At 35.9% G+C, this 22,493-nt stretch overlaps 1 protein-coding gene and 1 pseudogene across 1 annotated transcript in view; both read left to right on the forward strand.

Annotated features, from left to right (window-relative positions):
• Positions 1-22,493, forward strand: part of XPR1 (xenotropic and polytropic retrovirus receptor 1) — a 242,107-nt gene that overhangs the window by 86,678 nt on the left and 132,936 nt on the right. The window lies entirely within an intron of this gene.
• LOC122918587 lies at positions 14,005-16,396 on the forward strand (annotated as a pseudogene).

Consider the following 22,493-nt stretch of genomic DNA (forward strand, 5'->3'; position numbering starts at 1 on the left):
ATAGGGTGTCAAGAACTATGAATGGTCAGTATTGTGAAATGCAGCAGAGGGATCTCAGAAGATATGGGTGGAAAAGGGTCTGTTTGTCTTAGCAGCAATAAGGATGTCATTGATGACTTGCAAAAAGAAGTATTTAATCAGTACTGCCTCTGTAATATAGAGGAGAAGTTGAAGCACAAAGAAATTAATCTTAGAATGTGACCTTTATTGGAAATTTTTAACTTTTATTTATTTATTTGGTCTTAGCAGACGTAATTAGTAAAGGATTGTGAGATCCTTGTCTGTAATGAGTCAGTAAGGAATGAGAGAGATGCAATTTAGTTCTCTTTACTACTTATAAGGGAGATTTGACCTTTAATATTTTTTTAAAAATATTTTATTTATTTATTTGAGAGAGAGACAGGGAGAGAGAGCATGAGTGAGGAGAAGGGCAGAGAAAGAAGCAGACTCCCTGTGGAGCTGGGAGCGCGATGCGGGACTCGATCCCGGGACTCCGAGATCATGACCTGAGCCGAAGGCAGTCGTCCAACCAACTGAGCCACCCAGTCGTCCCAACCTTTAATATTTTTTTATGTGACTTCATTGAATAATGCCTGTCGAATTACAAAAATCCCCTTGAATTCAGAAATACATATTGTCAGACAGAATGTGTCTGTTCTGTGTTTGATAGTCCAAGTCTATTTGAAAACTGATCAAATATTGTCTTTAAATGATTTTAAACAGATCTGGGTATTACATTATGGCTCTCTCTAAACATGTAACTTGTTTAGACTTAAGAAAAATTGATTTCCAATTAACACCAGATTTCATAAGAAGGAAAATATTAGCTAAATAATTAATTCTGTGAGATGATATGTATTCCAAACAAAAACAGGCAACATCTGTTCATTCAGTTGGGAGGACAAGATTGAGCTTGGTCCTCTAAATTTTTAAATATTGTTCAGGATTTTTATTTCAAACATCTTTTAGGTACATTTATACTAATACTATGTCTCACTAGAATGTGAAGTCTTTGATTTATATAGCCATTAAATATTTTTATTGATTGATCAAAGGGCGAGAGTACATCAGCTGACATTCTCTTAACTCGAACTCCCTCCTAATGATTTCCTTCATCTATAGTATAATGAATTACATTAATTTATATTAAATCTTTGCTCTTAATAACTGAGGCTCTAGTTTTCAAAATTGACTTATAAATAAGATAGTAAGAAATAAATTATGTTCAGAATAACTCTAGTGTGTGTTCCATTGTATTCTAATTATGTGAAATTTTGTAATTCATACCATATTAAGGTGTTTCAGAGGATTTTGAAGGTCTTCTAGTTTCAGCTCCCCATCCGTTGCATGAATCCCTTTTACATTATTACTGAGCTGAGTCTTCTTTTCACACCATCAGGGATAGAGAGATCATGACTTCTCAAGGTATACAGACTCTGGTCAGTCTTATGTGACTGTCATATACTAGACATGGCAGAACAAAATAGACACTTGCCCTGTCCTCATGGAGTCTGTAACCCAGGGGTGATTTCAAGTAATTAAAATAATGTAAGCATTCTGAAGAGAAATATATAGTGCTATAGAATAATATGACAAGGAAATTTAACATAATCTGGGAGGGTCAAAGAATGTTGTGTCAAGGTATTAATGTTTTAACTAACATTTGGACGATGAATGGTTTAAGAAATATGTTGGGGAAGTTTTTCAAATTTGGAACAGAACATATGCCAGAATCTAGAGTTAAGCTTAGTACGTTTAAGAAACCTGAAAGAGGGCATTCTTCTCATCTCCATAGGAAATCTAGCATGTCTCTTACATATTGAGAACTAAAGGAACCTTAAAAGGATTTGCAGATTTGGAAGGTCAGCATTAGCAATATTGAAGTAGTTCCCTTAAGTGACTTTGTAAGAATTGGACATCAACAAAATAGGGAGAGGATGTGAAGAATATAAGAATACCTCTCACCAATAACTGGGTGGGGGTCGGGGAGTGGAGACAAAAGATGATACGAGATATTATGCAAGTAAGGGCAACAGGTTGTAAACATTGGAGTTAGTACTAGTATACCTAGAGGCTGGTAAGATGAGAAAATTCAGGTTATATATTACCTGAAATGGCAATTTTTAAAACAAATGATTTGGCAAAAATTATTTTCTTCCTTTTTGTTTCATGTCTCTCCTTGCTGGGAAATGGCCTTTTGCAGTAGTGATAATATAAATTGATATGGTTGTTTGATTGCTTGACATTTTTTTAAAGTTTGGTTTTTTTTTTTTTTTAATTTATTTGTCAGAAAGAGAGTACATATAAGCAAGGAGAGTGGCAGGCAGAGGGAAGAGCAAGGAGCCCGATGCAGGACTCTATCTCCGGACGCTGGGATCATGACCTGAGCCAGAGGCAGTCACTTAACTAACTGAGCCACTAAGGTGTCTCTACTGACATTTTAAATTTTATTTTTTAAGTTAACATAGAGTAAGGTTTACTTTTTTGGGATGTACAGTTTTATGAATTTTAACATATGTGGTGGTGTTGTCACCACCACAGTCAGGGTACAGAATAGTTTTTTCACCCCAAAATCCTTGAGCTATCCCTGTGTAGTAACACTCTCCTCCTACACATAACCTTCATTTCCCATCACTATAGTTTTGCCTTTTTGAGAATGTCATATAAGTAGAATAATATGTATGTAACTTTTGGATACTGGCTTCTTTCATACAGAGAAAGTCCTTTGAGATTCATGCAAATTGTTACTTGTATCAATAATCCATTCCTTTTATTACAGGTTTTTGTGTGAATATAAGTTTTTCATTTCTCTAGATACTCAGGAATGGGATTGCTGGGTCATTTGGTAAGTCTGTGTTTAACTTTATAAGAAACTGCCAAAGTGTTTTCCTGAGTGGCTGTTTCATTTTGCATTCCCATTGGCAACATAAGAATTCCAGTTGTTCTGTATCCTTATCAACACTTGATACAGTATTTTTTATTTTAGCCATTCTAATATGTGTGTAAATGGTATTTCATTGTAGTTCTTTTTTTAGAGTCTTTCTTATAATTTATTTATTTATTTATTTAATTTGACAGAGAGATCACAAGTAGGCAGAGAGGCAGGCAGAGAGAGAGAGAGAGAGAGAGAGAGAGAGAGAGAGGAGGAAGCAGGCTCCCCGCAGAGCAGAGAGCCCGATGTGGGGCTCGCTCCCAGGACCCTGGGATCATGACCTGAGCCAAAGGCTGAAGCTTTAACCCACTGAGCCACCCAGGCGCCCCGAGTCTTTCTTATAATTTAAATAACATAAAATTACTCATTTAAAGTATACAATTTAGATGTTTTTAGTATATTCAGAATAGTGCAAGCATCACCACAGTCTAAGTTTAGAACATTTTCATTACTGTGGTTGTCTTTTGCATTTCTCTAGTGGCTAATGGTGTTGAGTGTCTTTTCACTTGCCATCTCTGTTTCCTAGTCTTTTGTCCATTTTTTATTTGTATCGTCCATATTCTTCCTGTTGAGTGTTGAAAGTTCCTTATGTATTCTGGATATAAGTCCTTTGTTGATTATGTGTACTGCAAATATTTTCTCCCAGTCTATAGCTTGTCTATTCATTCTTTTATTTTTTATTTTATTTTATTTTTAAAGATTTTATTTATTTGTCAGAGAGAGAGAGGGAGAGAGAGCGAGCACAGGCAGACAGAATGGCAGGCAGAGGCAGAAGCAGGCTCCCTGCCGAGCAAGGAGCCCGATGTGGGACTCGATCCCAGGACACTGGGATCATGACCTGAGCCGAAGGCAGCTGCTTAACCAACTGAGCCACCCAGGTGTCCCTTTTATTTTTAAAAAAAAGATTTTATTTATTTATTTGTGTGTGTGAGAGAGAGAGCTTAAGCAGGCGTAGGAGCAGAGGGAGAAAAAGAAGAAGACTCTCTTCTGAGCAGGGAGGCTGATGCAGGGCTCAGTCCCAGGACTCTGGAATGATTACTGGAGCTGAAGGCAGACACTTAACTGACTGAGCCACCCAGATGCCCCATCTTTTCATTTTTTAACAGTGTCCTTTGTACAGCAAAAGTTTTTAATTTTGGTGAAGTCCCATTTTTCAGTTTTATCATTTTGGTGTCATCCCTGAGATCTCTTTGCCTAACCTCTGGTCACAAAGATTTTCTCCTTTATTCTCTTCTAAAAGTTTTACAGTTTTACATTTAGTCTTGTCATCTCATTTGAGTAATTTTTATGGAAGGTATGAGGTTTAGGCCAGTTCATTTTCTTACATATGGTTGTTCACTTGTTCTAATATGATTTGCTGGGAAGACTATCCTTTCTCTTTTGAATTGTGTTTGCACCTTTGTCGAAAATTAATTTGCCAAATTTTGTGGGGTCTATTTCTGGACTATGTTCTTTTTCATTGTTCTCTGTTTCTGTCCATCCTTATGCCAGTATTGTAATATGAACATTTTCTTGGTTATGTCTTAAATTTAGATACTGTGATTTCTCTGTCTTGTTCTTCTTCGGAAATTTAATGATTTTCCTAGTTCTTTTGCCATTCAATATGAATTTTAGACTCAGTTTATCTATATATATGAAAAATCCTCCTGGTGTAGTGATTGGAAGTATGTTAAATCTGTGAATCAGTTTAGGAAGTTGACTTCTTCACTGTTTAGTCTTTAGTCCATGACCTGTGGTAAGTCTCTCCATTTAGGTCTTCTTTTATATATTTCACCAGTGGTTTATAGTTTTCAAGGTACAGATCCTATATATATATTGTTATATTTATACCTGATTGTCTCCTTTTGTTAGAGCTATTATAAATGGTGTTTTTTTTTTAAGATTTATTTATTTATTTTACACAGAGAGAGGGAGAGAGAGAGAGAGAGCATGAGAGGGAGAGAGAGAGTGCATGAGAGGGAGAAGGGGAGAGAGAGAATCTCAAGCAGAGTCCTGGTTAAGCGTGGAGCCCGACATGGGGCTCAGTCTTATGACCCTGAGATCATGGTACTAGCTGAAAACAAGAGTCCAACACTCAACCTGCTAAGCCACCCACATGCCCCTGGTGTTGGTTTTTAAATTTAATTTGCCAGTTCATAGCTGGTATATAAAAATATGATTGATTTTTTTTTTTAAATGTGTTGACCTTGTGTCCTGTCACTAAAACCTCAGTTGAGTTTTAGGGGTTCTTCATAGATTGCTTGGGATTATCTTTGTAATCAGTTATATTATCTGAGAATAGAGGCAGTTTTATGGCTTCCTTTCCAATCTGTATGCCTTTTCTTTCTTTTTCTTAAATTATTGCACCGACCAACACTTCCAGTACAATGTTATATAGGTGTGTTGAGAGTAGCTATCTTTTTGTCTTATTCCCATCTTAGTCTTCACTGTTAAGTATATTGTTAGCTGATATTTTGCCCCCAGAAATGCCTTTTTATCAATTGTGGAAATTTCCTTCTCTTTAGTTTGCTAAATGATTTTACGTTGAAGTACATGGAGTTTTATCAGATGCTTTTTCTGCATCAAATATTATGTGATATTATCACATGGTTTACTTTTATACTGTTAATAGGGTGGATGGCATGGCTTGATTTTCAAAGATTGAGCAATTTTTGCATTCCTGGGATCTACCCCACTTAGTCGTGGTGTATTGTTGTTTCTGTATATTGCTGGATTAAATTATCTAATAGTTTGTTGAGGATTTTAAAAATTTATATTCCAGAATGATATTAGTCTGTAGTTACCTTCACCTGTGCCATCTTTGTCTAGTTTTGGTATCAGGTTAACATCATTATCCTAAAATGAATTGGGAAGTATTCTCTTCTTTTTTTTGGAAGAGATCTGATAGTTTGGTATTCTTCATTAAACATTTTGTAGAATCCACCATTGAGACCATCTGGGTTTAGGGGTTTTGTTTTTGGAAGAGAATTGTTTCTGTGATTATCCAATTTCTTTAGCAGTTATAGACTCCTTAGGTTATCTATTTCATCTGGTATGAATTTTGGCATTTTGTGGTTTTGCAGGAATTGGTCCAGTTCATCTAAGATGTGGAATTTATGTGCATAGACTTGTTTGTACTATTTATTATTACCTTTTTAATGCCTGGGTTCTGTAGTTATATCCCCTATTTCATATTAAATGTTGGTAATTTGTATCTTCTTTTTTTATCTGTTTTGCTTGGCTTTTTTTAAAGCCAATTTTTAAAAGATTTTATTTATTTATTTGACAGACAGAGATCACAAGTAGGCAGAGAGGCAGGCAGAGAGAGAAAGAGGAAGGGAAGCAGGCTCCCTGCTGAGCAGAGAGCCCGATGCAGGGCTCTATCCCAGGACTCTGAGACTAGGACCTGAGCCGAAGGCAGAGTAAAGCCAATTTTTAAATAAAATATTTTATTTTATTTATTTGACAGAGATCACAAGTAGGTAGAGAGGCAGGTGGGGCAGGGAGCAAAGCATAGAGCCCAATGTGGGGTCAATCCCAGGACCCTGAGATCATGACCTGAGCCGAAGACAGAGGCTTGACCCACTGAGCCACCCAGGTGCCCCTTAAGTCAATTTTTTTAATTTATAAAGAGCTAGCTTTTGATTTCACTGATTATTGAGTTTTTTGTTTTCAATTTGAGCGATTTTCTGTTGTTTTCTTTTTTCCTTTATTTTGATTGCATTGAATTTATTTTATCCCCCCCCCTTTTTTTTAGTTTCTTAATGTGGAAGTTTAGCTTATTGTTTTGAGGCCTTTCTTCTTTTCCCATATAAACATTTTATACCATAAGTTTCCCTCTAGATACTCCTGTGCTGTATTTCTCAAATTTTGATATGTTTTATTTTCATTTTTCTTCAGTTCCTTGATTCCTTTACACCTGTGGGTTATCTAGAAGTGAGCTTAATTTCCATGTGTTTGGAGATTTTGTTGCTATCTTTTTATTGTTAATTTCGAATTCTTTTATGGTTTAGAGGAATGTACTTTATATAATTACAGTTTTTCTAAATTTGGTAATGCTTATTTTATGACACAGGATAGGGTCTATCTTGGTGAATGTTCCATGTGTACATTTTGAAAAGAATAAAATGATGTTCTTGGGTGGAGTGTTCATAAATGCCAGATCCGGTTGGTTGATGCTTTTGTTCAGTTCCTGTATGTTCTTGTTAATTTTCTATCTGCTCATTTTACAGATTACTGAAGGAGATGTGTTGAAGCCATCAGCAATAATTGTGGATTTGTCTATTTCTCCTTTTAGTTTTGTAAATTTTGGCTTCATGTTTTGAAACTCTTATTATTAGGTACATACACATTTAGCAATTTGTGAATTCATGATGAATTGGCTTGTTTCATTATGTGATGAATTTCATATGTGGTAATTTTCATGGGTCTGAAGTCTACTTTGATGTTAATATAGCCACTTAATCTTCCTTTTAATTAGTGTTTGCATGGTATGTATTTTTTCTATCCTTTTACTTTAAAACTATTTATATCATGTGTAAGGTGAGTTTCTTATAGACACAATACAGTTGGATAATTTTTTAAAACCCACTGTAACAATCTGTCCTTTTTTTTTTTTTTTCAAGATTTTATTTATTTGACACACAGAGAGAAATCACAAGTAGGCAGAGAGGCAGGCAGAGAGAGAGAGGGGAGGAAGCAGGCTCCCTGCGGAGCAGAGAGCCCCACGCGGGGCTCTATCCCAGGATCCTGGGATCATGACCTGAGCCGAAGACAGAGGCTTAACCCACCGAGCCACCCGGGCGCTCCAACAATCTGTCTTTTAATTGATTGGTGTTTTAGATAGGTCATTTATATTTAATGTGATCATTGTTACGTTTGGAATTAGATCTATCTCTTTATTATTTGATTTTTATTTATTTTTAATTTTTTAAAAAGATTTTATTTATTTACTTGACAGACAGAGATCACAAGTAGGCAGAGAAGCAGAGAGAGAGGAGGAAGCAGGCTCTCCACTGAGCAGAGAGCCCAATGCGGGGCTCGATTCCTGGACCCTAGGATCATGACCCGAGCCGAAGGCAGAGGCTTTAACCCACTGAGCCACCCACGCGCCCTATTATTTGATCTTTAAATTTTTCTCCATGTTTTTCATCCCTTTTTCTCTTTTGAGGAGGGAAGTTGTTTGAATATATTTAGAATTCTGTTTTAATTACCTTTATTTTTTTAACCATTTCTATTTCTGTAGTTTTGGTGTTTAAAAATGGTTGCTCTAGGGACTACCATATACATACTTTACCTTTCACAATTTACTTTAAGTCAGTATTTTACAGTTTTATTTGAGTGCAGAAACCTTAACATTAAATAGGTCTCTTTTTATTTTCCCCTTTATGCTGTAGTTGTTGTATGTATTATATCAGCATACATTAAAAACCCTGTTAGAAAAGGTTATAATTTTTTTTCGACTGTCAAACATTTTAAAGAACTCAGTAGGAGAATACTTCATTATATGTACCTAAATATTGATCCCTTCTGTTGCTTTTTCTTCATTGCTGAGGTACTTGGTTTTTATTGGCATTATTTCTCTTACATCTGAAAAAATTTCCTTTATTAATTTTTAAAAGATTATTTATTTATTTATTTATTTGACAGAGAGAGAGAGAGAGACAGAGGGGAGGGAACACAAGCAGGGGGAATGGGAGAGGGAAAAGAAGGCCTCCTGTCAAGCAGGGAGCCAGATGTGGGCCTTGATCCCAATACGCTGGGATCATGACCTGAGCCAAAGGCAGATGCTTAATGACTGAGCCACCCAGGTGCCCAGCAATTTTTTTTTTTAAAAAGAGGAGTATACTGGCAACAAATTCTCTTGGATTTTCTTCCATTTCTCTTTGTTTCACCTTCATTTCTGAAGAATATATTCACTGGGCTTTGTATTCTGTGTTGACAGTTCTTTTATTGGTGTTCTTGAAAAATATGATTTCATCACCACGATTGGCCTCCTTGATTTCTGATAAGAAATCCAGTTATTGAAATTGTTGTTCTATAATAACTAATGAGTTGTTTTTCTCTGGTTACTTTCAAGAATTTATTTTTAGTTCTAGTTTTTTGCAATTTGATTATGGTATGTTTGGGCATGTATTTCTTTAGATCTCATTTGAGGTTAAAAGAAAATACTTTGTTCAGAGCATTTCTGACATTAAATGGGTTGGTTTTCCACACTGAGCAATTCTCTAATTCTCTGCGGATACCAACTGGTTTTCTACAATTTAATGCACTTCTGATGCTACCTAGAGTTAGCACAAAACCCATTGGTTAAGGTCTTACAAGACAGTAGCAAATACAGATGCCAATAGCAAGTAGTGGGTCCCCAGATTACCTGTTCTTATGTCTGACTTGGCTACAAATTAGGGTCCCACAACCTCCTCCTCAGGTTCAGTAATATGCTATAACAGCTCACAAAACTTAGGAAAATACTGTATTTTCCTAAGTTGTTCATTGTTCATCCAGATGAACAATGAACAGCCAGACGAAGAGGTACAAAGAGCAAGGTCTGGAAGCATCCCAAGCACAGAAGCTTCTGTTACCATGGAGTTGGAGTGCACTGCCTTCCTGGCATATGGATGTGGTCACTAACCTGAAGCTCTTGGAGCCCCTTCATTTGGGATTTTTATGGAGGTTCCTTTATGAAGGCATGGTTGATTAAACCATTGGCACTCCTCAGCCTCTCCCTTCCATGGAGGTCAAAGGTAGGAAGCTCTTTCATCCTTCTTCCTATTTTATTTTACTCTGTGGTTCAGATTGGAGAATTCCTTTTGATTTATCTTTAGGTGTATTGACTTTTCCTCTGTCATCTCTATTTTTTTGTTGGACCCCTTCAGCGAATTTTTATTTCCATTGCTGTTTTTCACTTCTAAACTTTTGATTTGGTTCTTCTTTTTATCTTTTATTTGTTTGTTTGCTGGAGCTTTCTGTCTTTCCCTTCCTCTCAAGTTAATATTCTTATTCGATGAAGCATTTTTTTCATAGTTTTTGTAACACAATTCCAACATCTGCATTATCATGGAAGTTGGTGTCTGCTGTCTCTTCTACACGTGTTGAGATTTTCCTGGGTATTTGTATGCCAGGGAATTTTGGGTTGTGTCTTGGACATTTTGAACATTATGTTATGAGATCTAAGGCCTTGCTTATATCCTGTACAGGGTGGTTTTTTTTTTTTTTTTCCTGTTTGTTTTTTGTTTTGTTTTTGAAGATTTGCTTTAAAGAAGACTGATTTGTTCAGTTTGACACAAGTATGAACTTCATCTTCTGTGGTTTGTGATTTTTTACATTAGTGCCTTTTTCAAAGCCTTTGTTTTGCTTCTCAGATATGTCCTGTGTGTATTGTCAACCAGTGGCAGCCTGGGATCTGTACACTTCTCAAAATTTGTGGTAAGACGTTTAGGCTCATTTTTCACATATGCAGCTTGCAGGTGATCTCAGGAGTTCATAAATAACTTTATGGGCTTACTTTCCTAAGGTCTTTTCTCTGTGCATTGTCCTTGGTACTTTCTAGTTCTTTGGAGTTCCGCTTTTTGGTCCTCTGGTCAGATAATTAAGGCTTTATTTATCCCATATTGCTAAGCAATTCCTCTGATTTTGCCAGTGTCTTAGGCCAAGCACTAGAAGGGCAGAAAGAGAAATGGGTCCTTCCCTCTTCTCGTATTATAGTTTCTGCAGGTCCCCATTGTCACCATTGTTACTGCCTCCACTACCAAGGAATTTCTTGGGTTGTGGGGTGCAAAAAAATGGATAAAAGAAAAGCAAAGCAGGGATTCCCTCTACTGAATGTTATGAGATCACTTTTCTTTTCCTCAAGTCAGATTTACAAGATATCTGGCACTCTGTCTACTTGGGTGCCCACTTTGTGTTTCAGGACTGCATTGAGGCCAGGCCAATGGATATCATAAAGGAAAAATAATCGCTATCCCTGTGACTGCTTTGCTTGTACTTCAGATTCTCATCTTTGTCCCCAAACTATTTGCTCTTACTTACTTTTCAGAGCCCTCAAATAACTGCTGCATGCATTACATTTAGGTTTTATAGATGAATTTAGTGGGAGAGAAAGATGGCGTGTGCTTACTACATCTTACTCAAAACCGAAACCTTGTTTGCTTGTTTTTTTTTTTTTTTTAAAATAGGTCATTTAAAAAAACTCCTCTTCCTCTCTAAACAAACAAACAAACAAACAGATTCTTTAATACATTTCCTTGGGTAATCTTCATAAACCTATGAATAGGGAGTTTTTTGGGGTGTTTGGTAGGGAACATGAATATAGGAATCACTTAAAAATTTGCTGCTTTGTTAAATAAAATGCCTATCTAACTGATTTAAAATTACATTTATTTTATGTAGCATGATCAAAATCACCTTCATGATTTTTACAGTTCACTTTTCAAATTGAAATCTACTACTTGTGTTGTTTCTATTATAAGTTTTCTTTTGTTCTTAATTATGAGTAATCATTATATTGTTATTTAATATTTGCAACAGCTGTGTCTTTACTCACAACCTCTTTAGTGGATCTAATCCAAGACTCTAATTTCATTGCCTGAATCCAAAACTTAGAAATTGGTATACTTTTTTTTCTTTTTAAGTTTCCTGGTCATCATAACAATTCAGCCTTTGTGGTTTATTGTCGCTGCCTATAAACAACTTTTATCTTAGTTTTTATCTTCCCTGGCTATCAGGATAGGCACTGTTTTCAGAAGATGTTAAAAGTATGGGATAAAAATGTACTTAGTTTTCAAAGCTCTTATTCATTCACTTGGGAATGAATTGTTTATTTGTTCTTTTTAGCCCATAGAAATTCACAGATCAATCTGTAATTTGTAATTTGTCTTGTTAGGTTTTCAGTGTTAAGGATCATTTGTTATTTCTTTAGTATTTACTGTCATTCAATATACAGTGAATAAATTATCTGAAATTTGGATAGTGAGGTCTTTTTTTATTAATAAGCTAAAAGGGAAGGGTTTGTCACTGGTTACATGTGAGGCATTGCAGAAATGTTATTCTGACTTTAATTGAAATCTGCAAGGCAGAAACAATAAGATAATATAGATAAATATAAGGAGTAAACACATATACACAGAAAAATAGAGATTTTTTTTAGTCATAAGAGATAAGAAGGCTGGCCATTCCCTCAGTTTTGATGGCTTTCCACTTCCCAGAAAGCATACCTCAGATTTCTGTGGGTAGGTCCTTAGCTTTCCAACCCAAACTCTATGTCCATGTAGCTGACTCTCCCTTATTTAAAGTGATTAGAGTGTCTGTTCTTTGAAATCAGAAGGATAACAAAAATAGGTATACAGGGACACCTGGGTGGTTCAGTCGGTTAAGCGTCTGCCTTCAGCTCAAGTCACCATCTCAGGGTCCTGGGATTGAGCCCTGCATGGGGCTGCCTGCTCAGCACGAGTCTTCTCCTCCCTCTCTATCTGCCCCTCCCCTTTGCTCCTGCACTCTCATTTTCTCTTTTAAATAAATAAATAAATAAATAAGATCTTTTTTTTTTTTTTTTTAAAGATTTTATTTATTTATTTGAGAGAGAGAGACAGTGAGAGAGAGCATGAGCGAGGAGAAGGTCAGAGAGCGAAGCAGACTCCCCATGGAGCTGGGAGCCCGATGCGGGACTCGATCCCGGGACTCCAGGATCACGCCCTGAGCCGAAGGCAGTCGTCCAACCAACTGCGCCACCCAGGCGTCCCAATAAAATTTTTTTTAAAAAAGGGAAAAAAGCTGGTATACACTCAAGTATTTGCAAAGAAAAACATCCTTATGTGACTTTTAATATTAAATTTTCATATAAATTATATTTTTGATAACCTGGTATGATCCAGCACAGATTTAGAGTTTGTTATACCTCAGCTTGAATCACAGTGTTCCCATTTACCAGCTGTGTGATCCTAAATAAATCACTGCTAAGTTTTAGTTCCCTTTTGTGTGGTGAAATATCATACAACAATGTGCTTGCGTATCTCTTCCCAGGTCTGTGTTCAGTGTGTTTTCAACAGTAGTTTGAAATGTGTTATGATTTAATCATACCACAGAAATTGGTAAATAGCACTAACCAGAGCTTGATTTATTGTTTTGTTGGATGTCTAGATTTAAGAAAGTGATGGAAAAAATAGCAGTAAAGCAGATTAAACTTAAAAGTTTGTTGTGTCTCGGGGGACCTGGATCTCACAGTTGGTTAAGCCTCTGACTCTTGGTTTTAGCTCAGGTTGTGATCCCAGGGTCATGGGATCGAGCCCCACCTCAGGCTTCCTGTTTAGGGTGGAGTCTGCTTGGGATTCTCTATTCCTCTCCCCCATCCCTCCTTACATGCACACACGTGTGTCTCATTCTCTTTCCCTCTCTCTCTCTCTTACTCTCTCAAAATATTTTTTTAAAAAAAGTTTTTTGTGTCCATTGCCTGTTCTTGTTAGTAACTCAAAAATTGAGGAGATATTCTAAACTATAGGCTTACTTCATTTTATTGCATTTTACTTTATTGAGCTTCACAGATACTGCATTATTTACAGATTGAAGGTTTGTGGCAATCCTGCATTAAGCAAGTTTACTGGCACTAGTTTTTGCAACAGCATTCACTCACTTTATATCTTTGTGTCATATTTTGATTGTTGAGATATTTGAAACATTTTCATTATTATTTGAATTGCTTTAATTTCATGATAAAACTTTATTGGATGAGGAGTTACTTCCTATGGATGAGCAAAGATAACGGTTTCTTGAGATGGAATCTACTCCTGGTGAAGATGCTGTGAAGATTGTTGAAATGACAACAAAAGATTTTGAATATTATATAAACATAGTTGATAAAACAGTGGCAGGGTTTGGGAGCATTGACTCCAATTTTTAAAGACCTTCTCCTGCCGGTAAAATCCTATCATATGGTGTCATATACTACAGAGAAATCATTTGTGAAAGGAAGAGTCAGTCAGTATGGCAAAGTACCATACTGCCGTTCTTATTTTAAGAATTGCCTGAGCTGTTGGGCAGCGGGAGTTGGGTGGCCAGTCAGTGGGGTCGGGGCAGTCTCCCACTGCTTCCTGGCTGCAACCATGGCTGACAAGACCCCCAGGAAGGCCAGCCACTCAGTGCTTGTTGGGCATAGCCATGGCCTCACCACATCCGTGTCCCTCACAGTGGCCACCATCACCTCCAAACCTGGGCATAGCAGTGGCTCCAAGAAACTAGTGATCAAGAATTCTGAGACAGGCCTAAATTGCCTCATAAGTAATGTTCAGGACACGTGGCAGAAGCTTCTTGAGGCAGAAAAAGCCATACAAGTGGTATCTCCATCAGATAGAACTTGGAAAAACTACTAAGCTGTTGAAAATCTGTTCTCACAAAGTTTCCTCAACACTACAAACAGCTGTGCCAGGTCTGTGAAGATCGTGTCCAAGCACAGATCATTCGGTTTAGAGAAGACTCATCAGATAGTGTTTTAGTTTTAAAGAAGATTAGCACATGCTGGCAAGATCATTGCAGACAAATGATCATGATCAGAAGTATTGTCCTGTTTTTTGCTTTGTATTTGCTATGTACTTTGTACTTGCTTTGTACTTTGCTATGTACTTCAGAATTCCATGCTCCCTTCTGTCTGGGACATAGGATTGGAACTTTTTAGAAAACATATTAGTAATAAAATGGCTCAGAGTAAAAGTATTGGTGGAATTCTGCTATTAACAAGAAAGAAGCAGCAAAACAGTGGCTAGAAGTTTATGAAAAGTCTGCTGAGTATGCTTTCTGGCCTTCAGGTATATAAAGATTCATTTGACCTGAAATTTTTGGAAGAAACGAATTGTTTATATGCTGCAGAATATCCTAACCATGTAAGTTAGCGTTTAGAGGAAGAAGCAAATTGAGTAATCACATATTTAGACTGTAGCACACAGAAACCACTGATTGCTTACATGGAGAAACAGCTTTTCAGAGAACATTGAACAGCAGTTCTGTAGAAAGGGCTTGACCACCTCCTTGATGAGACCAGAGTGCCAACCTCACTCAGATATACCAGCCATTCAGCTGTTTGTAGCATGGGCAGCAGTTTCTGCTGTGCATTGGAGTGACTACATCAAGACTTTTGGGACAACAATTGTTATCAGTCCTGAAAAAGAACTATGGTACAGGACCTGCTAGATTTTAAGGATCATGTGGACCATGTGATAGAAGTGTGCTTTTTGAGGAACGAGAAGTTCGTCGCCTTGATGAAGGAATCCTTTGAAACATGTATTAACAAAAAGCCAAATAAACCCTCAGAACTGATAGCAAAGCACAGATGAAAAGCTAGAGAGGATTCTTGACAAGGTAATGATAATATTCAGGTTCATTCACAGTAAAGATTTCTTTGAAGCCTTTTATAAAAAAGATTTAGCAAAATGATTCCGCAGTGGAAAAAGTGCCTCAGTAGATGGTGAAGAATCTGTCAAGTTTAGTCGTCAAAACTAGAGCATGAATGTGGTGCTGCTTTCACTAGCAAGCTGGAAGGCATGTTCAAGGACATGGAACTCTCCAGGGACATCATGATTCATTTCAAGCAGTATATGCAGAATCAGAGTGACCCATGCTCTATAGATCTAACAGGGAATAGAATTACGATGGCATACTGACCAGCATACACACCTATGGAAGTGCATTTAACTCTAGAAATGGTTAAATTTTAGAAAGTGTTTAAGACATTTTATCTCAAATTAGAAATTAGTTCAGAAAGCACAGTGGTAGAAGTCTTCAGTGGCAAACTACATTGGGGAATGCTGTTTTAAAAGCAAATTTAAGGAAGGAAAGAAGTTCCAGGTGTCCATCTTCTGGATACTGGTGCTTTTCATGTTCAGTGAAGGGGGTAGGTTTAGCTTTGAAGAAATCAAAAAGGCCATGAGAATAGAGGACAGTGAGCTGCGAAGAACATTACAGCCCCTGGCGTGTGGCAAAGCACGAGTTCTGGTTAAAGTCCCCGAAGGAAGGAAATGGAAGATGGGGACACATTCATGTTCAGTAGGGAATTCAAATACAAGTTGCTTTGAATAGCCAGATTGGGATGAAGGAAACCATTGAAGAATAAGTCAGTATCACTGATAGGGTTTCAGGAAAGACAGTATCAGATTGACTGTACTGTTGTCAGAATAATGAAGATGAGAAAGACTCTTCATCATAATCTTCTAGTTTCTGAATTGTATAATCAGTGAAATTTCCAGTAAAGCCTAGAGATTTAAAAAAGAATTGAATTTCTTATGGACAGACTATATGGAGAGAGATGATCACCACTACATGGCCTGATCTGGCCAGGTGCTTTCTGTCATCGAGACACTAGAATGTTATCTTCAGAGCAGTGAAGCATTTCTGTCCTATTTCCAAGACTTCTGAGATTGACCCAGCAGAAAGACTTTTGGATTAGAAAGAAAAGACGGTTGGTTCTTGGATTACCCTTAAGGGTTTGCAAACGGGCATATGTGTCTTTCCCCCCAGTTCTCCCTCTTAACTGTTTTGCTGCTTAAATTGCTTTTGTTGCTTTGTGCAGATGACTTTGAGATTGGACAAGAAGATACTGGTTAAAAGAGGTTCCTTTTTAAGATATTTCTCTTGTGGAAAGCTGGAAGTTTGGTTTGGTGTCTGTGTGTGCTCATGAAGCATAGTTAGAAAGACCCTCTGTGCTGCGTTCACGGGCTACAGAGATGACTGGTATACTCCTGAAGGAGTACTCTGCTTTCTTAGTTTTTGGACACTTAGTTTAGAAACAAGAGTCCTTTGTTGGCAGACATTGGGAAGAAACAATGTCAAAAGCTGGCTAATCAATTTTGCAACATAAATATTGGCATCTGTTTGTTTCCTTTATGTTCCATACATTTTAAACTATGATGACTGACGTTTTGGAGCAAGGTTTCTCCATGAGACCTCTGGTGTGTTGAGACAACACTGGGTCAGGTCTTCTTGCTGTGGTGAACCCATGAGCATCTTTGTTCTACTTTCGTTGAGCTGTTTTGTGGGTTTTCCGTTTAGGAGTTTGGGAGATTGTGTGTTTGTGTTTACACGTTTCTGAGCCTGAGTCTAGCAGGCCCCCTGTTTTTTGCACTGGGGTAACTGCTGTTTGATTCTTTTCATTGCGTTGTTTGTACGATTGCTTTAGTAAAGTTTGTTTTAAGAGTTATGCTGTTCTTCTTTGTGCTATAACCACTGTAAAAAGTGTTAAAGGAGACTTAAAGTCTTGATACTGTAAAGTAAAAGTTATTTTGTTAAAAGATTAAAAGGATTTTGTTGGCACTGGTTTCATGTTTTGTGTATATATAGGTACCGTAACTGTAACAAAAATACTTTTCTAGTAGCATTTAAAAGTAATTACACAATAGTATATTCCATTTTGATTCAAAGGTACCAAAGGAATTTTGATCATGATATAAATGTTTAAAACAATATTTTCTGGAATATACCAAGTTTATATAATTGGGTTTTGTGCTAAATTATTAAAAAGTTTCTCCCTTTTAGAAACTTGCATGATTAAAATATGACATTTTATGGGTTTCCTTGTGAAAATCCTTACAATTTAAGTAGTCATTATTTCTGTATTTGTAAATTTTCATTTGTGAGTTCTATAGTATGTGGTCTATAAAAGACCAAACAGATTTTTATTTTTTAAATTCTATGTTCATTGTCTCTAGAGATTGTTAATATTGTAATTTAATGTAAAATTACTCTGAACAAAATTAGTTTAATTGGCCTTAAAAAAAAATAAAAGAATTGCCTGAGCCACCCTAACCTTCAGCAACTACCATCCTGATCAGTCAGCAGCCATCAACACTGAGGTAAGATCTTTCACCAGCAAAAAGATACAACTTGCTGAAAGCTTATTTTTTAGATATAAAGTATTTTAATTAAGGTATGTACATTGATTTTTTTAAGGCATAATGCTATCGCACATTTAAAAAGACTACAGTATAGGGACGCCTGGGTGGCTCAGTTGGTTGGACGACTGCCTTCGGCTCAGGGCGTGATCCTGGAGTCCCGGGATCGAGTCCCACATCAGGCTCCCAGCTCCATGGGGAGTCTGCTTCGCTCTCTGACCTTCTCCTCGCTCATGCTCTCTCTCACTGTCTCTCTCTCTCAAATAAATAAATAAAAATCTTTAAAAAGACTACAGTATAAATAAATAAATTGGAAAAAAATAAAAAAATAAAAAAAATAAAAAGACTACAGTATAGTATAAACATAATTTTTATATGCACTGGGGAACTAAAACATTCATTTTACTTGCTTTTTTGCAATATTAATTTTATTGGCAGTAGTCTGGAACCAAACCCTCCAAGGTGTACACGTATCATCTAATTCAGCAAAGAGGTTGCTTATATCATTGACGAATGAGTGAGGTTATGACATATATCATTGTTTCACTTTCCCTTTATTATTTAATGTAAATGAACATATCGAATAACATTAAGATTGGCATTATATTCATTTATCCGTTGCAACCCTAAGTTGGCTTCTTAGGAGTTTGGCAAAATCAGTAGAGCATTCTGGGAGAATTAGTTGGCTCTAAGAAATTCACAATAAAGAGTATTGTATATTTTATTATAATTTCAAAATTGTGTCCTACAGCCTTCAAAATTTATAACAAACACAGATTTCATACACACACCCTTGAGGGCTGATTGTTAAACATTTATCAGCACACCACTGTGTCTGGCACAGAACAAGCATTCATTAAATGTTGCTTTCTCTTCTCCTTTACTCCTCTTTGGCCTTTTCAAATAGAATCAAAATATCTGCCATACTTTGTGTAATCAGGGTTAGTGAAAATAAAAATAGCACAATAGCACTGACTTTAACATCATGGCTATTATATTCTTTAGTATTATCACTTTCACCAGTATTAAAACATATCTTACTTAGAAAGACAAATGAAAATTTGAGGGATTATGGTTTTCTTTTGAATTCTGTTGCTGGGAGCTTTAGGTAAAAATGCCAATACCCAATTATATTTCAAAGAGGGACATTAGAAGCATAAGGAATATAGTATGTATTGAATATTGAAAAGCAATTGTGAATCGTAGCACTTGTCAACATTTTCTTGAAAATGTTTCCTACGTGTAATTTAAATTTTTGCTTTTATTTTAAAACTTTTTGCCTTTTTCTCCCTTCTGTCCCCCTTCGGCTTCAGTAAGGAAATGATTTTATTAAAAAAAAAAAATTTAACACTGGTTACAGTCACAGACTGATTTTCTTTCACTCCAAAGGTAAATTATGGATTCTTTGACAACCTTTTATTTTCTGTCATTATGATGATTTTTCTTCCCATTTTTAGTCTGGAATAACACATTTTTTAAAGCTCCTGTTTGACAGGTTCTTGGTTTTTTGTTCTTTTTTTCCTTACATATTTAGATTTATTGTAGGGGTCATATAGTTACTCTTCTCACTTCCCCTACCTTTGTCTAATTTAAATAAAAGAAAACCAGCTGTATTTCTGTAGTGCATAGCTGATTGCTTTCAAACCTCCCAAAGGAGACAAACTAATTGCTAAACATAGAGAAGATGAAATGTTGAGATACCTTTCTGTGTGGATTTAATAGTTACTAATCACAGAAGAGTAAGCCTTTACACGTTTTAATCCTATTACTTCCAGAAGAATAACATAGAGTAATAGTGTTTCCTCCTCACGTATGTTTGCAAATATATACGGGAAGGATTGAATTATGTTGGCATCTTTGTAGAAAACTAAGTGACCATATGTATGTGGGTCTCTTTCTGAGCACTCTTGTTCTATTCCACAGGGCTTATGTTCTGCCAGTTTAGCACTTGTCTTCATCACTATAGCTTCATAGTAAGTCTTGAAATCAGACAGTATACATCTTTCAGCTTTTTCCTTCATTTTCAAAAGTGTTTGGCTATTCTAGTCTTATTGCATTTTTAAATAAATTTTAAAATTTTGTCAAGTCTTGTAAAGAAAAAAACCTGCTGGGATTTTCATTGTGATTGCATTGAATCTGTAAATCATTTTGGTGAGAATTGACATATTAACAGTGTTGAACTTGTAATCCATGAACATGATGTATTTCTGCACTTATTTAAGTCTTGTTTACTTTGTCTTTGCAACGTTTTTAGTTTTCCCAGTAGCTTTAGTCCTCCACACTTTTTTCCCTCCACACTTTTATATACAGATCTTGCATATATTTTGCCCAGTCTATCCCTAAGTATTTCATATTTATTTTTAAAGATTTTGTTTATTTATTTGACAGAGATCACAAGTAGGCAGAGAGAGAGGAGGAAGCAGGCCCCCTGCTGAGCAGAGAGCCTGATGTGGTGCTCTGATCCCAGGACCCTAGGATCATGACCTGAGCCGAAGGCCGAGGCTTTAACCCACCAAGTCACCCAGGCGCCACAGTATTTCATATTTTTGATGTTATCATAGATGATACTATTTTTAAATTTTATTTTCTCATCATTTGTTGATAGAATATAGAAACACAGTGGAATTTCCTGGTTAAGTTCACTGTGTTTATAGATTTATAAAGATATGATACATATACATTATGTTGTCTGTGAATAAAAACAGTACTAGATTTTTTCATTTCTGAACCATGTGCCTCTTTTTATTTTTTTTATAATTGTTAACCTGCAAGCTACAAGGCATTTCTTATTCATTTATGTATTTTTGTCTAATCATTAGTAACTTTTAAATTTTTTTTTTTAATTTTTTTTTTTTAAGATTTTATTTTATTTATTTGAGAGAGAGAGACAGTGAGAGAGAGCATGAGCGAGGAGAAGGTCAGAGGGAGAAGCAGACTCCCCATGGAGCTGGGAGCCTGATGTGGGACTCGATCCCGGGACTCCAGGATCACGCCCTGAGCCGGAGGCAGTCGTTTAACCAACTGCGCCACCCAGGCGTCCCTCATTAGTAACTTTTAAATTTGAGATCATAATTACCAATTTCTTAGTAATTAGAGGAACTCTGTGGTATAGCTTTTTTAATAATGCCAGTCATTCAAAACATGCCTTTCATATCAGTACTTAGTAAATAAAACTTGGAATGAAGGTATTAGAAAATGTAAGTTTCTGATTTTTTACTGAAAACTGAAGCTATTTCTTCGAAGCTTCTTTCAAGCTGTATCTTTTATCTGCTACTATTTAAAAATTTAAGACATATTTAATATTAGTAGGTTTATTTTCTGAGCCAAGTAAGATTTACTTATAGAACAGCCAAATCTGCTGATAGCATTTTAAAATTTTGAGTGTTCTTACATAATATAGTTGTCAGGATGCATTACAGTTTTGTACATTTCCTGGAAATTAAAGGTCGGTCACTTTCAGAGGTAGAATAGTTTAAGTGAACTAATAGTTCACTTTTCAGTGTCAGACCCTCTTTCCTGTAAAATTGAAAGAGCAGATAGCAATAATCATTGAAATAAATCTCATCAGTATGTCTACAATTTTAAATGTATAAGGGATGTTGAGCTCATCTTTCCTATAGACTGTTGAAATTTGTTTCCATCAAGGAGGAAGGAGAAAGGAAGAGTTAATGTCTAAAGGGAATAAATGTCGTCCATAAGTCTGGGGATATGAGCTTGGACCCTTATAAATATAGAAAGCAATGTAATGATAGTATCATCTATGACACTTAGTAATGGAAAAAGAGGAAGGAGGTAGTATGAGTATGAGAGAAAATAAGATTGAGGCTTCAAGTGAAAGTTGAATGTTTATTGTATTAATAATTAACATTTACTTGCAGACTTGAATGCTAACCTTGGCTGGCAGAAGGGGCAATGGGATAGGAAAGGAATTTAGGTTATAAATAAGAACTGAAGAAATATGACAAAATAAAGGATAGTAGTTAGCTTAGATGACTAAATTTTTAAAAGTATTATTCTCTCTCTTTTAAATTATATGGCTAAATTTCTTGGTTCTTTTGGTGTCATTTCATCATAGAAGTTAAAATGATATGGATATGGAAGTTTACCAAAAAACATTAGACAATAATGGTATGTCCCTATTCTTTATGTTTTCTGAGAGCTTTAGCAATAGAAACTTTTTACCAAAAGGCATATGAAACTTACTGGATTTTCAACTTCAATATGGAATACTATTGAAATACTATTCCATACTATGGAAATATGATAAGAATACTATTCCTATCATATTTCTTTGGAAATTTTTAGGAATTTCCTCATTGCTCTACCATACATCTTGGTTAAATAACTTGATTGTTGTGAAGAAGTTTGATTGACTATAATTTTAATTGAGGATTAACAGATCCTAGAGTCCAAACTCTTTCATAGACTGTGCCTCTGGAAGGTCTTGATTGTGTAGTAAAATTGAGCAGTCTGTTATATTTTTTAAAAAAATACAGCAATTTCCAAATCATAGATCTTCTGGCTTGTCACTAATTCTGATCACAAACATTATCAATGTGCTTTTAAAGAATACTCAAAAAAAAATGAAGGTAATGTTACTGATAATGATTTTAGATAGACAGTGAATGGTAGAACTAAAAAATATTCTCCAATTTGATATTAAAACATTAAGCCTTAGAAACTGATACAAGTACCATGTAGTAAAGAAGTATCAG

The sequence above is a fragment of the Neovison vison genome, chromosome 10 (assembly GCF_020171115.1).
Source record: "Neovison vison isolate M4711 chromosome 10, ASM_NN_V1, whole genome shotgun sequence".
Lineage (NCBI taxonomy): Eukaryota > Metazoa > Chordata > Mammalia > Carnivora > Mustelidae > Neogale > Neogale vison.